Raw genomic sequence first — 16,155 nt, forward strand, 5'->3', positions numbered from 1 at the left:
AATGGAATTTCCAGGATATTACCAGGGTGCTTGTCTCTGTTATACAGAGGGCTCCTCAGAGCAAGTTAGCCTTGCTGTTCCTTGAAAGGTCACGGATACAGCCCTGCGATCAAGAATAGGCACACAAGCAGTAATTCTTCGAAAACAGAAATAATATTTATTTAGAAATGAGTGGGAGGAGTTTTTAGAGGGATTCACATGCCACCTCTTGATTCAAGGTACATGTCAGTCTCTGCCTCGGGACTTGCTCTAATTGTTCAAAGTCCTCTTGGGGCAGGCCTATGGGTCACCGAACAGTCCCAAGACAGACACAGAATCCAGGTCGTCTATGTCCCAGTCCTGTGCTGTAACCACTAGGCTGCACAGTCTTCCCAGTTCATACATTAAGCCCTTTTCTCACACAATGCCTTTTCCCAGTAAAGACAAGTCCCTCCAGGGCTGGTCCCTGAAAAGGTCACTGGAAGAGCTGTGAGGGGGTAGCTAGCAGCTGTGTGCAGGCATGGAGGTACTCAGGTTCCAGGAGGGGGTGTACTTCAGGGGCCAGGCAGGAGGTTGCTAGGGGCTGTGTTCCTGGAGGGGAGTAGCTCAGGGTGCAGGTGGGGGGCAACTAGGGGCTGTATGCAGGCAGGGGTGTAGTTCAGGGTGCAGGTAGGGGATAGCTATGGACTGTGTGCAGAGAGCGCGTAGCTCCAGATGCAGGGAGGGGTATAGCTCTGGGTGCAGTGAGGGGGTAGCTAGGGAATGTTTGCTGGGAGGGTGTAGCTCAGGGTGCAGGCAGGGGGTACGTAGGGGCCAAGAGGGGTGTAGCTCAGGGTGCAGGCAGGGGTTGTGACCAAGGGGTTGTGACTGAAGCTGTTGCTTCAGAGCCAGCCATATGCTCAGTCCCTAGTTGGCAAAGTGGGGGCAGCTCTGCGGGTCAGTGGCTGGGGTGAGGGGCGTGCGCTGGCCACCCACTTCCGCAATGGGTGGGGGGAAGGGAACACCCCAACATCAGCCCCCACCCCGTTCTACACAGCATATCAGCAGGCGAGGAGCAATGCCAGTGGTGGCCCCATGATGGGGGGCAGGGGCAGCATGGCTGCAAACAACAGCGGAGCAGGGCAGCAGGGGGTGGGCGGGAGGAAAGGCAGCATCTTCCCTTCCGCTGCACATTTCCCTCAAATCTGGTACAAAACTGGGGGGTGGGAGGCCTCCCCTAAATGGGTAACAATATTTTGCTGCTGTACGAAATGGCAAAGCAGCTGGGAGCTCCATTGTTTCTCCCTCTCCAGGGCAGCACCCCATGTGGATGCCTCAGTTAAACGCTCACTGGCACATTTATTCAGGTTTCTAAGCCTGGGTCTTTGGGATTTGTGCTGCCATTCTGGCTCCTGCAGAGGAGCCTGCTGGACAGGACACGGTCTGGATGCTCAGGCATAAGAGAAGGGACCTCGCGATGGGGAGGCAAGGGGAGCAGAGGAAGGGTCGACATGCCATGGAACACTGCTGTGGGCGTTGCACACTGTGCAGCCAAGCTGGGACGGAACCCAGCTCCTCGGACAACCCCACCAACCAAATGGCTTTGTCAAAGGACCAAGGGAAGGGAAAAGATTTATCCAAGGGAGCTCCCTGAAACAGATAAATATGTATGTTGCCTGGTCTAGGACATCCCGGGGTGGATTTAACATATGGCAGGGACCATTTATTTTATTTATATTTCATTAAAATAAAAGAGGGAAGGGATATTTGTGGGAAAGAAATACCAAAACAGCCCCCGTGTGCCAAACAAAATACTCACAGGCCTGTTTGCAATGCACCACAGCAACTAGCTACTTTTATTAAAGAGAGAAGAACAAGCTCTTAGGGGTGACACAAGGGCTCCCTTGTGGATTTTTTCCAGCTTGCGAGATTCTTTGCAGCCCAGATGAAAAGCATCCAAGGATTTTAGAAGCAAGGCGCCGCCTGCCAGATTCTCAGCGATCCTGCATTGACAATTTCTGCTGCCATCGCTCACTCTCTCTATTGCAAAAAGGGAAGAAACTCTCACATTCTATGTTTATAACCATTAAAACAAAGACAATATAACATTCCATTTCAAATGCAAGGTAGAGCAGGAATTTCCCCATCATTGAATAGTGTGTGTATATGAAACACCAACAGACCTTGGTCACTGTCTGGCGGGATTGAATCTGGGGTCTCTGGAGCTTTGTGCATGAGCCTCTTACCACATGAGCTAAAAGTTAACTGGCCATTAGCTAAGGATGCGGAGCAGACTCAATCTATCTATTATATCTAAACGTGTACTGGCTGTCCACCTGGCTTCTGAAGTAAATATGCCGGACTTCTGAACATGGATCTCCCCTCCCTTTGCCCCAACTCTCCAGTAAAGGAGGCAGATTCTCATTTTCTTACAAAAGTCCTTCCTATTAACAGTCTACACAGTTAAAGTGATAACCACAAAAAATTAAGGGTGATTTAATACCACTGGGTGATTTAAATAAGAACCCCGGCAAATTAAATATAAAAACTCCTGGAAATATGATGTACAATATCATAGAAGTGTTGAAATTTGAAATTCCATTGAGGGAATTAATAAAAATTGTGAATTTTAAAAATATTGATGATCTCTATGATAGATAAAAAAATAAAACCAAAAACATGTAAGATGTAGAACAACGTGACTCATGTCCATGTTCAGTTTTCCTCTCAAACATACTATTGTCCATACCTAAAAACTAAAAGCATAAATATTTAATTAGAGGATAAATAAGTTATTCTTAAAGAATGCATGGACTATTCTGTCTGCCAGCTCATGTAAGCCTGAAGCCTGACCCTGTTCGCATGGCAGTTCCCTACCTGATGATGATCTCTGTAGGTGCTCAGTGAAGTAGCCAGGTGAGTAGCAGGGCAGGTGCTACCATGGAGCTCCTATCTTCACATCTCCTACCCCAAACGGCCTCTCTGGTACTTTATGCACACTTCAGACAGCACTGGGTTGATGGGAGCATTCTCCCATTGACACACCTCCGGGGGAGGGGCCGTGCCTACACACATGGGAGAACCCCTCCCCTCGCTGCAGGTAACGTCTCCACTGCAGCGCTTTGGCTCAGCTGCAGCGGTGTTGCTGGGTCACTGTAGCAGTTTAGATGTAGAGAACAAGCCCACGCTGCCTGGGAAAGCCTCTCACCCCTCCCCACTTCCTCTCTGAGTCCTGTCCCTGCTGCGACACTAATGTGAGCATGCTGGGCACCTTGTACAGGTTATGGGGAGATCCAGCAGGTAACAAGAAGAACACGAATAGAATTGGCTACAGAGAAGCAATGAGACCAAGTTAACTTAACTGCAGGAAACATGATGTTTAAACCAGTAAAAAGAAATTCGGAGCAACGCGAGCACTGAAGTCACCAAGGTTTGTAATTGCTCTAGAATTCTAAAAGGAGAAATGCAAAGGCTCCAAGTATGTGCTGAGCTACCTTAAAGACTGAACGTAGCATCAGTCCTTAAAGTGCACTAGTGCTTATTGAATTGTATTGCAGAGTGAGCGCATCTGATAATATACGTGCGTGACCCACTGGTCAGTGTGTGTTACAGATTCCCCTAGGTGGAGGCTGTGAGTCTGTTACAGGCTCCATCTAGAGACTGGCTCTTTTGTTCAAGCTGAAGATACTTGCGCATTTAGCTCCGGAGGTCTCTGGTTCAAACCACAGAGTCCTGGTCCCAGATGGCATAGCTGCCTTCACACATGTGCTCAAAATCGCCTCTTTCCCACAAAAACACACAGGGGCAACATTCTCCTCAGCAAGGCTCCTCATGTTTGCAGCATCTGGATCCAGACGTTTTTTAATACAGCTCCAAGACTGCTGCACAGCACCTGGTTATCTGAAATCCTCACATGTTCATCACTGTGTTCATTTCCAGTTTTTCACACTGTGTCATTCTGGAGGGACTCTGCAGGGAGGTCCATGCCACAAATTGAGTTTAATTGTTCTTCCATTTTTGACTGGAATGATTTGAAAAATACCTTTTCTTCTATGGGAAAATCAGGGTTGTATCTATACTGTGTGGGTGCAGCTTACCTTCTCAGCATCAGACTTGGCCAGTGCCTCCGTTTCTCCTGTTGGGTCAGTAGTTTAGCCCCCATGATGAACCAAAACCTCCCCCATCTGGGGCAAAATAACATCAAAAAGAAAAACACAAAAAGTCTCTGGGCTAGAGATGCTTCCTCAGGGACTGAGTGACCATTTCCTCCCCTCAACTGCTTTCATGTAGGGCTCCCAAATTCTCCTCTGTTCAGCTCTTCTCTGAGCTCCTCTCAGTTTGCTTTTGCAGGCTTCTTTTTAAGTCATTTATTTTTGTCAAATCACCCTCCCTGCTCTCTTTCTTGCCAGAGACTCACAACAGGTCCTACCAACTCTAGTCAATCTGAGGACAGCAGGCCTTTCAAATGCAGAAATGATATCCAGAAAGGAGACCTTTCCAGAAAAGGATGAGTGTGTGAGAAAAAGGGGTTATAATGGAATCAGATTGGCAGCTGTCATTATGGTGAGCGCTCCCAAGAAAATTCCATGCTTGAATGTGTCCTTGGGTAGTTATTGAAACTAGGATCTTTCTGTCAGTGACTGGAAGAGTGACATAACATTTCTGAACGGCTTAAAAGTATAAGAGTCAATCTGAAGCCGTGTTGCTAGTTATTCTAATTTTTCTGTGACAGATTTGATCATTTTACACTGGGATATGACCCCCCCCCCCCGAAACATAGCTCCACACTTGTACACGTTTCTTTTTGGTAAATTAAGTGCTAATGTTGTAAAGAGCAGCCATTTTGATCTCATAGGTGGTGCACAATGATACAAAGGAGACACAGCCCCCGCACTCAGTGGTGAAGCAGTTTTAGAACCGGTTGTGAACCCGCTTCCCTGCAGGGGGCGCTGAGGCTTTGATGGGCTCCAGCCGCCGGGGGCGCTGCACTGCGGGAGCCACGTGGGCTGCCGCCTGGCCCTGAGCACAAGCCCTGGTGCTGCTGCTGCTCCCCCGACCCCTGGCCCTGGGGCTCCCGCTGCTGCCTGGTGCGTCCCCGGCTGCTCTGCTGGGCCCGGGCTGCTCCGAGCCACTTTCCCCGCGAGCACCCACCACCCTGCCCACAGCCAGCCCCTGCCTGCTGCCACCCCCTGCCTCCAGCCAGCCCCTGCCCTGCCCACACCAGCCCCTGTCTCCAGCCACCGCCACACCTCCTCCCTGCAGCCAGCCCCTGCCTCCAGCCACTCCCTGCCCTGCCCGCAGCCAGTCCTGCACCCCCTGCCGTGCCCGCAGCCAGGCCCTGCCACACCTCCTGCCTGCAGCCAGCCCCTGTCTCCGGCCACCCCCTGCCCTGCCTCCAGCCACCCCCGCACCCCCTGCCTGCAGCCAGCCCCTGCCTCTAGCCACCCCCGCACCCCCTGCCCTGCCTCCAGCCACCCCTGCACCCTGCCTGCAGCCAGCCCCTGCCTCCAGCCACCCCCGCACCCCCTGCCCGCAGCCAGCCCCTGCTTCCAGCCACCCCTGCACCCCCTGTCCTCCCTCCAGCCACCCCCGCACTCCCTGCCTGCAGCTAGCCCCTGCCTCCGGCCACCCCCTGCCCTGCCTCCAGCCACCCCCGCAGCCCCTGCCTGCAGCCAGCCCCTGCCGCACCCCCTGCCCTGCCTCCAGCCAGCCCCTGCTGCACCCCCTGCCCTGCCCGCAGCCAGCCCATGTTTCCAGCCAACCCCGCACCCTCCTGTCTCCAGGCAGCTCCACACCCCCTGCCCTCAGCCAGCCCTGCACCCCCTGCCTCCAGTTAGCCCTTCCCCACGCCCCTGTCTGCAGCTGGCCCCACGTCCACTGGTGCCCTGCAGTTCCCAGGGCAGTAACCCTGCACACCTGCTTCAATGAGGGGGGCAGGGAGCAGCTGGGACCCACACATGTGCACATCCTAGGGTGACCAGACAGCAAGTGTGAAAAATCAGGATAGGGGGTGGGGAGTAATAGGAGCCTATATAAGAAAAAGACCCCAAAATCGGGACTGTCCCTATAAAATCGGGACATCTGGTCACCCTAGCACACCCCCAGGGAGTGGCGGGGACCCACACATGTGAAACGGAGCTCATTTCTAGTTCTGGCCCGTCTTTTTAAAAAAGAACTTTAGGCAGGGTTAACACACATCCATATTTTCCCGGACAGGTCAGACTTTTTGGTTCTTAAATCGCTGTCCGGGAAAATTTAAAAATTCCTCCTGGAAAAATACGGATGTATGGTAACCCTGTTGGTACAACAAATACATACTGGGGCACATCCCTTAAATCAGAACTTTTTATAGGGAACTGGTTGTTAAGATTTTGGCAGCTCATCACTGCCTGTACTCTCTCCTGGGAAATTTACTTTAGTCCTTCCCCGTTGTTTTCCAAATTCTTAAATGAAACACCAGTATAGACGTACGCCACAGACTGGCCACAGACCCTGTCTGTGATGCCATGTTGGCAAGCCAAAGGAGCTTCAAAATGGGTTGGGGAGAGAAACTGCAATACAGGAGCAATACCTGGCTCACAGAATTGCCCCTATTCTGCCCTCCTTGCAAGCACTATCCTGGGGAGGTGCTGGGTGTTACTGGGTCTCACAGGGGCAAGCTCTGTAGCACTGAGCACGATGGAGACTCTGGGCTGCTCTGGGTTGTGGACAGAACATAGGCAGCCTGAGTAAAGCAGCTATAAGATTCCTCTAACTCTAACATTTAAACCTCAGATAGTCCAGTATCCGGACAGCACAAAAGATTTCTTTGTCCCATGTCCCAGGGTTGTGCCGTGTGCTCTGAGCCTGCAAGGTCATTAAACAGCAGCTATAGAAAGGAGAGACACAGATATTCTGTTTACACAGTAATGTCTCCCTTGTGGCATCCTGAACTTACCCATCTCCTTCTACAGCATGTCTGCCCAGAACCGCAGCTTCCAAACCAACTGTACTTGGTGTAACATGTATAGGTGCAGAAGCCCCCAGCACGTACACAAGCAAAGGGGTTTTTGATAAACGTGAATCCTGCATAGAGAAAAAGAGTCTTGATTTTCATGCACACATAAGTGTAAACAGGAGCTGTGACTGCAGCATGACGGGTGTTTCCCATTAGCTGAATTTCCAGTTCACTGAGACAAGGCCATGTCAGCCCAGAGATCTTCCTGTGCCCCCTTGCACTCGATCTTTGATAAGATATAAATGTCTGTAGTTCTCTGCCCGTTCAAAGGCTGCCGCTAAGAATTGAGCAGAGTGAATTAATTCAGCAGATCTCCTGGCCTTCTGGCTGCAGGCTTTAGAACTGTAGCACAGAGCATGGGAGTCCTTCACAGCCCCACAGCTGTACAGGATGGAAAGCGGGTAGCTGCCTGCATCACCAACTTCTAATAGTGGGGCAGTGGTTTTGCTGCAATGGTTTGGACTCTTTCTGATTCCAAACACTGATGTACTAGGCAGTATCTGAATACTGATTGGCTGAGCAGGGTTGAACTGGCTCAGGACTGGGCTGGGTCGCTGAAACTTTTAGAAAGAGAAGGGTTTAAACCAGTCCCTTGCAGTCTGAATGCCTGATTGTCTGTGAGACTCGGCACAGACATTCTTGTGAAGATTCAACACTTGGGAATACTTACTCAATGACCAATTGCAAAATTAGACATTCTAAACAGGCTGGTCCTTATGAGAATGTGGTCCATATGTCTTTTAGAATATTAATATTAGACTATTTTAAACTAGATTTTAGCTGTGCTTTCCTTAAGTATCCACTGTGACATTCCCCAGGGTACAATCTGGACCACTGAGCAGCCGTATTCCCTCAGTTCTCCAACCTGTGGGCCGTATTCCCTCAGGGCCTCCTACACTGTTCTGCTATGACAGCAACCACTTCTGGTCCTGCTCATGCACAGCCCCTAGCATGTAAAGTCACTCCCAGCTGAATTATAGGAAAATTTCCAGTAAGACCTGTTAGGATATAGATATTCAGGCCTGTTTGTAAAGGCCTGTACTCTAAGAATTTAGGTTTATTCTTATCACTTGGCTAGTTCTAGAGGTATAAAAGAAAGAATCAAAATCACAGTCTGCCGGTGTATGGGCCTTCTCTTACTGTGACAGTCTGAGGCCCTGTTCTTAGGCTAAGGCCTTTGGCTAAGCAGCAGAGGCAGCCGTAAGCTGGGAAGCGACCGGTCACATCCTCCCATTCCAAACTAGTCACATTGAAAGAAGGTGCTATTGGGCTGTTAGGAATACAATCCTGTCCTGATAATGCCTATCGCCTCCAGAGAAAGGGAAGTGCCTAGAAAATGTAAAAGGAAACTTAGTTTGATAGCATCCTGTCTGGCAAGAACTCACTTATCAATAGCTGGGATGTGAAATCCTCACTTCTGTATTCGCAAAAAGAAAAGGAGTACTTGTGGCACCTTAGAGACTAACCAATTTATTTGAGCATAAGCTTTCGTGAGCTACAGCTCACGTCATCGGATGCATACTGTGGAAAGTGTAGAAGATCTTTTTATATACACACAAAGCATGAAAAAATACCTCCTCCCACCCCACTCTCCTGCTGCTAATAGCTTATCTAAAGTGATCACTCTCCTTACAATGTGTATGATAATCAAGTTGGGCCATTTCCAGCACAGATCCAGGTTTTCTCACCCCCCCACACACAAACCCACTCTCCTGCTGGTAATAGCTTATCTAAAGTGATCACTCTCCTTACAATGTGTATGATAATCAAGGTGGGCCATTTCCAGCACAAATCCAGGGTTTAACAAGAACGTCTGAGGGGGGAGGGTAGGAAAAAACAAGGGGAAATAGGTTACCTTGCATAATGACTTAGCCACTCCCAGTCTCTATTCAAGCCTAAGTTAATAGTATCCAATTTGCAAATGAATTCCAATTCAGCAGTTCCTCGCTGGAGTCTGGATTTGAAGTTTTTTTGTTGTAATATCACAATTTTCATGTCTGTAATCGCGTGACCAGAGAGATTGAAGTGTTCTCCGACTGGTTTATGAATGTTATAATTCTTGACATCTGATTTGTGTCCATTTATTCACTTCATCCGATGAAGTGAGCTGTAGCTCACGAAAGCTCATGCTCAAATAAATTGGTTAGTCTCTAAGGTGCCACAAGTACTCCTTTTCTTATTGTTTCTTACTCTGAAACACTTCTGTATTGTTTTGTCATTATAGTTCCCACTTTGCTATAGTTTGTCTGTATAATCTCTGTCTGGTTCTGTGATTGTTACTGTCTGTTGTATAATTAATTTTGCTGGGTGTAAACTAATTAAGGTGGTGGGATATAATTGGTTACATAATCATGTTACAATATGCTAGGATTGGTTAGTTAAATTTCAGGAAAATGATTGGTTAAGGTATAGCTAAGCAGAACTCAAGTTTTACTATATAGTCTGTAGTCAATCAGGAAGTGAGGGAGGGGGTGGGTGTGTGGATGGGGGAGATGGGAACAGGGAATGGGGGTTAGGAAATTGGAATCATGTTTTGCTAAAGGGGGAAATGGGAACAGGGAATGCGGGTAAGGAAATTGGAATCATGTTTGGCTAAGGGCAGGAATGGGAACAGGGACACAGGTGTAAGGCTCTGTGGTGTCAGAGCTGGGAAGGGGGATACTAAGGAAGGAAACTGGAATCATGCTTGCTGGAAGTTCATCCCAGTAAACATCGAATTGTTTGCACCTTTGGACTTTGGGTATTGTTGCTCTCTGTTCATGCGAGAAGGACCAGGGAAGTAAGTGGGTGAAGGAATAAGCCCCCTAAAAAGACCCTCCTGAATTATCGTGCAGAGCGACACCAGCAAACTCCCAGTCCCAGCCTCGTCCCCCAGAAATGTGCATCTCGTTCTGTTCAGTACCATCCTGGACAACACAAGCTCCTAGAAAGTCTGTCATTTCATCAAAGGAAAAGGATATGCACAGAGCCTGTTATCTCAAGTGAAGGTTGCCAAACACTTCAATCCAAACACTCCCCTGGACCAAAGGGAATTTTCATTGGGTTAGGCCAGAGGACGAGGACACAAGCTGAAAATGTCCAGTCTTTTTAATCTCTCCTCATATGGAAGCTGTTTCATACCCCGGATCATTTTAGTTGCCATTCTCTGTAACTTTTCCAATAAGAATATATCTTTTTTGAGATGGGGTGATCAGATCTGCACACAGTATTTAAGATCGGGGAGTACCATTGATTTATAAAGAGGCATCATGATATTTTCTGTCCTATTATCTACCCCTTTCCTAATGTTTCCCAGCATTCTGTTAGTTTTTTCTGTTTGTGCCATTGTGCATTAAGCAGATGTTTTCAGGGAACTCTCCACAATGACTCCAAGATCTCTTTTTTGAGTGGTGACAGCTAATTTAGAACCCATCTTTTTATATGTATAGTTGGGATTATGTTTTCCAAAGTGCATTACTTTGCATTTATCAACATTGAATTTCATCTGCCATTTTGTTGCCCAGTCACCCTGTTTTTTGAGATTTCTTTGTAACTCTTCGCACTCTGCTTTGGACTTCACTATCTTTGAGTAATTTTGTATCATCTACAAATTATCTCCATCACTTTTCCCCCTTTTTCCTGATCACTTATGAATATTTTGAACAGTACTGGTCCCAGTACAGACCCCTAGGGGACACCACTATTTACCTCTCTCCATTCTGAAAACTGACCATTTATTCATACTCTTTGTTTCCTGTCTTTTAGCCAGTTACTGATCCATGAGAGGACATTCCCTCTTATGCCATGAATGCTTATTTTGCTTCAGAGCCTTGTCAAAGTCTTTCTGAAAGTCTAATTGCACTATATCCACTGGATCACCCTTATCTACATGTTTGTTGACCCCCCCGTCAAAGAATTCTTCTAGATTGGTGAGGCATGATTTCCCTGTGCAAAAACCATGTTGACTCTTCCCCAGCTCATCGTGTTCATCTATGTGTCAGATAATTGTGTTCTTAACTATAGTTTCAACCAGTTTGCCTGGAACTGAAGTAAGTTTGGGATCAAGTCTGAAGGGACCATTGTGATCATCTAGTCTGAAGGTACTTCCCCAAAATATTGCTTAGAGGGTATCTTCTAGGAAAAAAGCCCCCCAATGTTTCTTGATTGAAAAAGTATCAGGGATGGAGAATACATTGGTAAATTGTTCCAATGGTTAATTACTTTCACTGTTAACAATTTACATCTCGTTTCTAGACTGAATTTGTTTAGCTTCAGCTTCCAATCACTGGATCACAAAATACCTTTAGTTACTTGATTGAAGAGCCCATTATTAAATATTTTTCATCATACACATACTTATAAATTGTGATCAAGTCACCCCTTAACCTTCTCTTTATTAAGATAAAGAGATTGAATTTTCTGAGCCTATCACTACAAGGCATGTTTTCTAATCCTTTAATCATTCCTGTGGCTTTTCTCTGAACTCTCTCCAACTGATCAACATTCTTCCTGAAGTGTGGACATCAGAACTGGATACAGTTTTCAAGATTTGGTCACATCTGGAGGTGCAAATACATAGGTAAAATAACCTCTCTACTCCTACTCAAGATTTCCCTCTTTCTGCATACGAGTTATGTATTAATCCTTTTAGCAATTTTAAGTTGATTAATCATCCACAACCCCCAACACATTTTTCAGAGTCATTGCTTCCCAGGATGGAGTCCCTCATCCTATAACTGTGGTCATCCTTCTTTGTTCCTAGATCCATAAATTTAGATTTAGCTGTATGATTGTTAACTTGTTCCCAGCTTACCAAGTGATCCAAATCCCTCTGTATGAGTGACCTGTCCTTTAATTCTTCTCAACTGCTAACTTTATAAGTGGTTTTTTATGGGTTTTTTTTTCAGGTCCTTTATAAAAAGATTGACTCGTGTGGGGGCAAGAACCAAGGATTCCACTAGGTAGAATGTTGGTGATAGTATTACAGGTCATAGTTCAGCCAAATCTGATTGGATCTTAATAGGAACATTAAAGGCACCTTTCTCACCCCAGGACTATTCTCCTGTTAAATGTCAAGTATCTACTGAAAATCATACAACTGGAAAAATTACAATAAAAATGTTTAGAAATCTTAGTACAGACTCACAAATGTCCTTCTATATTCTCCCTTCATTTCATTAAGATCTTACCTGGAGTGCTTTGCAGCACCAGGAAAAAGACAGCAAAGAGCAGGTAGACAATCTTCATGGCTAAAGTTTGCCTGGGAACTCAACGTTGCTGGAGAGAAAAGACTGCAAAATAGACAGGAGATGGAGAGTCTCTATTTATGGGCTACCAGGGATTGTGAAATGCTGATCTGTTGAAATCTTTTTTGAAGCATGTCACATTTACTAAGTTTGTGCTGCAATCTGTTTATAATTATCATCATAATTATAATTTGTACAGCATCATAAACATTCCCGGAGAATTGCAGGGAAACATAGTAGCCAAGTTCCTGCCTTGAGGAAATTACAATATGAATATTTACAACTAGCAAACCTCTACTGCCTGATTGATAGCCTCTGAAAAATGGAAAGCCTCCCATTAAATTGAAATGAGGGTCCTTTTGCAGAGGACAATTTCAGAATACAGCTGTACCTTGGAAGCATTGGCAGTGGGGCATGTGCATTTGTGTATTTGTTTTGTACAATATTTAATCAATATTTTACTTGTATTTAAGGAAATTTCCTAATTTCATGCATCAAAACCCATTCCAAAGAGGTTAAAAATCCTCTTAAAGAGAGATTTATGAGAAATAAAGTGAATAACATTATAAATACTGTGTGCCAGGAATCCATGGATTTTTTTTCTGTTTATCTAAATTGAGGAATTTTACATTTAATGATGGGAGAAAACCACGAGTTTACCCTTTCTTTTCCCCCTCATAACAAGCATCGGCATTAACGATAACTATATAAAGTGGAGACAAAAAATGTTGATGCATCAAAAATTGGGAAACCAGTGGCATTTGCAGGTGCCAAGCACTTCTCAGGATTTGTCTCATTCTTTCAGGACAGAGAGAAGAAGTGACTGGGCTTAAACTGGATCCAGACACCTCCAAGTTCCCTGCGGGATTCAATCTAACCAGGATTCAGAGCCTACAAAATACAACCCCCTGCAAAGCTTCACAGACCCCTTCTGATTCACCTTCTTCCTCTTTCCCCCAATTTCCCCCCATTTGGAAGCACCTAATAGAAAAGTTGAGGGGAGTGAATGAAGAATGAGAATCCATGGGGAGGAGGACATCCACAGGGCAATGAGGAGCTGTGACAGGGCAGTGAGGTGTCCCTCTCATCTCCCAGTCAGTGCCCTCTATTTCAACTGGCTCTGTGTTGTTGGAAGGTGCTGGGCTTCTCACCTGCCACTTTCTCCACAGAGAAAGGTCAAGGGGCACTGGATGTTTCTCTGCCAAGGGGGGACACAAGGAGTGGGCATGTCACCCTGACTGCCACCTCACACTTATTAATTTCCCTGCTATGTTCTTGCCCTATGCACAGAGAAGTTAGATAAAAACAGGTAGAGCCACAATTGATAATTGCTTTATTTTCTCCTCTGTGATTTATAAATATACTGTGGCTAAGGGTACACACTCTATGCTACAATTAGAGTTTTATAGATGGTATTTGATTCTGTTGATCTAGACAATCTTTGGGCAAAATTAAGAGGGATGGGTATTGATCTAAGACTTCTGAGCATTTTGGAGGCTCTCCACCCGAGCGATGTGGGTCGGGTAAAGGCAAGGGAGAATGTTTTCCCAGTGGCCTGGGGAGAACACCAGGGATGCCCTCTAGCACCTCTTGTTATTAATTTATATATTCATGATGCGGTGGACATTTAAAGGAAAATAAATTATCTCCACCACACCTTAAAGGTAGACTTATCTCGGTGATACTATATGCTGATGGCATGGTTGTTTTATTGCAAACTCCAAGAGGCCTCTTCTGAAATGACTTTTTCCTCTTATTTTAACTCTCAAGACCTGGTTCTCATTTATAATGAGACCAAGTCATGATTTCTGGGAAGAACCCCCCGCTAGTTGAGTGGAAGAGAGAAGGCCACCCTGTAGAACAAATCTCTGCTTTGACTTATTTAGGGATAAAGTTTCATGATTCAGGCCGGTGGCCCCCTTATCGTAAAAACTTAAAACAAAAGGCCCTTAGCTCTGCTCCAGGGGTGCTGTGTTTTGCCTGCTCAGATGGTGGGAGCAGAGTGGCCCCAGTGCTAAGAGTTTTGAATATTAAAATAATATTGCAGATGTTCTCTGAGTACGTCTACACCGTAAAAAAAAGGAAAACTGCAGCTGGCCCAGACCAGCTGACTCAGGCTCGCGGGGTTTGGCTGAGATGGTTTCATTGCTGTGTAGACGCCTGGCCTCAGGCTGCAGCCCAAGCTTTGGGGCCGTCCCACCTCACAGAGTCCTGGAGCCCAGGCTGCAGCCACAGCCCAGACATCTACACAGCAGCGAAACCACCCCACAGCCTGAAGCCTGAGGCCTGAGGCCCGCCACGGGGGTCTTGTCGCTGTGCAGACATTCCCTGTGAGGTCAAATTTGGATTAGGGGTCAAATTTCAGCCTAAGAGATCAGCTGTGCTGCTATAGCTCTTGAAGTGTAGACATACTCTAAGTATGGCAGCTCCTAGCTCTTAACAACTCCCAGATCTGCTTCACTGGGGAAAAACTAACCATTATCAGGGGTACAATTGTTCTCCCTCATTGATTCTACTTGGGCCCCCAGTGAGCACTGACTCCATTACAGAAGCCTTCCAAATTTCCTTCAGTTTCCCTGGCTACAGCTATAGCCCAGCCACTTCTTGTTCTCTTTATCAGTGACTACTTATCTAGTATACCACGACATTTGTTTGTAATAAGGGAGCTGATACACTCTGTTGATATGTTGTGAAACCAATGAAAAGTGAACACCTGTAAAGTGAAGCCCACTGAAATCTCATCAGTGCTATTTGGCCATTTCGCCTGATGATCCATTGGACTGGCATTTCTGAAGAGATCTCATAAAGCCATCCTTCTAAGTAGCAGATGAAGTGTAGAGAATAACCAGGTAAGGGTACACAGAGGAGAACTGTTTTCTTTTACTGTGCATCTGAAGAAGTGAGGTTTTTACCCACGAAAGCTTATGCTGAAATTTATCTGTTAGTCTTTAAGGTGCCACCGGACTCCTTGTTGGTTTTGTGCCATTAATGTTACCAGTATTATTAGTGGGAAACTGAGCAACCTGAGTGAAGTGACTTTATATTGCAGCATGATGAGCTATGATCTATCTATCTATCTATCTATCTATCTATCTATCTATCTATCTATCTATCTATCTATCTATCTATCTATCTATCTATCTATCTATCTATCTATCTATTTTTTCTCTTTAAAATTCACCAATCCCTACCAGACCCCACTAGACATATACCACATCAGTGATGATACCTTGTTTACAATTACATTTTGAGAACTATCAGTTAGCCAGCTTTTAATCCATTTAATGTATGCCATGTTAGTTTTGTATAATTCATTTTTTTAATCCAAATGTCATGTGGTACGAAGTTAAATATCTTAGAGAACACTAAGTATATTGTATCAACAACATTATCTTAATGACCCAAACTTGTATTCTCATAAAAAATATATTTAGTTTGACAGGATCTCTTTTCCATAAACCCATGCTGATTGGCATTAATTCTGTTACCTGCCTTCAATTCTGTATTAATCCTGTCTGTATCAACTACTCCATTATCTTTCCTGCGGTTGATGTCAGACTGACAAGCCTATAATAACCCAGGGCTTCCAGTTCACCCGTTTTAAGTATGGCACAACAATAGCTTTCTACCAGTCTTCTGCAACTTCCCCCGTGTTCAAGACTTATTGAAAACCAACTTTAATGGTCCAGCCAACTTCTCAGCCAACTCCTTTAAAACACACAACTTTCTCCAAAATGCTCTCAGTACTCTTTCAAGTGAGATCACCTGGGTAATGAAACTTCCTCAAACTGCAGGGCTCTGTTGTAGAAACCTCCAGATAGATTTTAATTTTCTATATAGTTTCTAAAATGGACATTACGCTTCCCCATCAAGTCCCAGCTTGATCTTGTCTATCTGCTCTGGACTTCTAGATATAAAGCAAATAATATAGGAGAAACTGATAAAAGATGAAGTTACTTCACAAGTGAGTGAGAG

The 16,155-nt window shown here is 45.7% G+C and overlaps 1 long non-coding RNA gene across 1 annotated transcript; it reads right to left on the reverse strand.

Annotated features, from left to right (window-relative positions):
* Nucleotides 1-1,784: 1,784 nt before the first annotated feature.
* Nucleotides 1,785-12,223, reverse strand: LOC140908490 (uncharacterized). The gene is made up of 3 exons (XR_012157886.1): nt 12,124-12,223; nt 6,896-7,023; nt 1,785-1,998 (listed from the first exon to the last, which is right to left on the reverse strand). It is a non-coding gene; the product is annotated as an uncharacterized LOC140908490 (long non-coding RNA).
* Between the last annotated feature and the right edge of the window lie 3,932 nt (nt 12,224-16,155).

The sequence above is a fragment of the Lepidochelys kempii genome, chromosome 3, assembly GCF_965140285.1.
Source record: "Lepidochelys kempii isolate rLepKem1 chromosome 3, rLepKem1.hap1, whole genome shotgun sequence".
Lineage (NCBI taxonomy): Eukaryota > Metazoa > Chordata > Testudines > Cheloniidae > Lepidochelys > Lepidochelys kempii.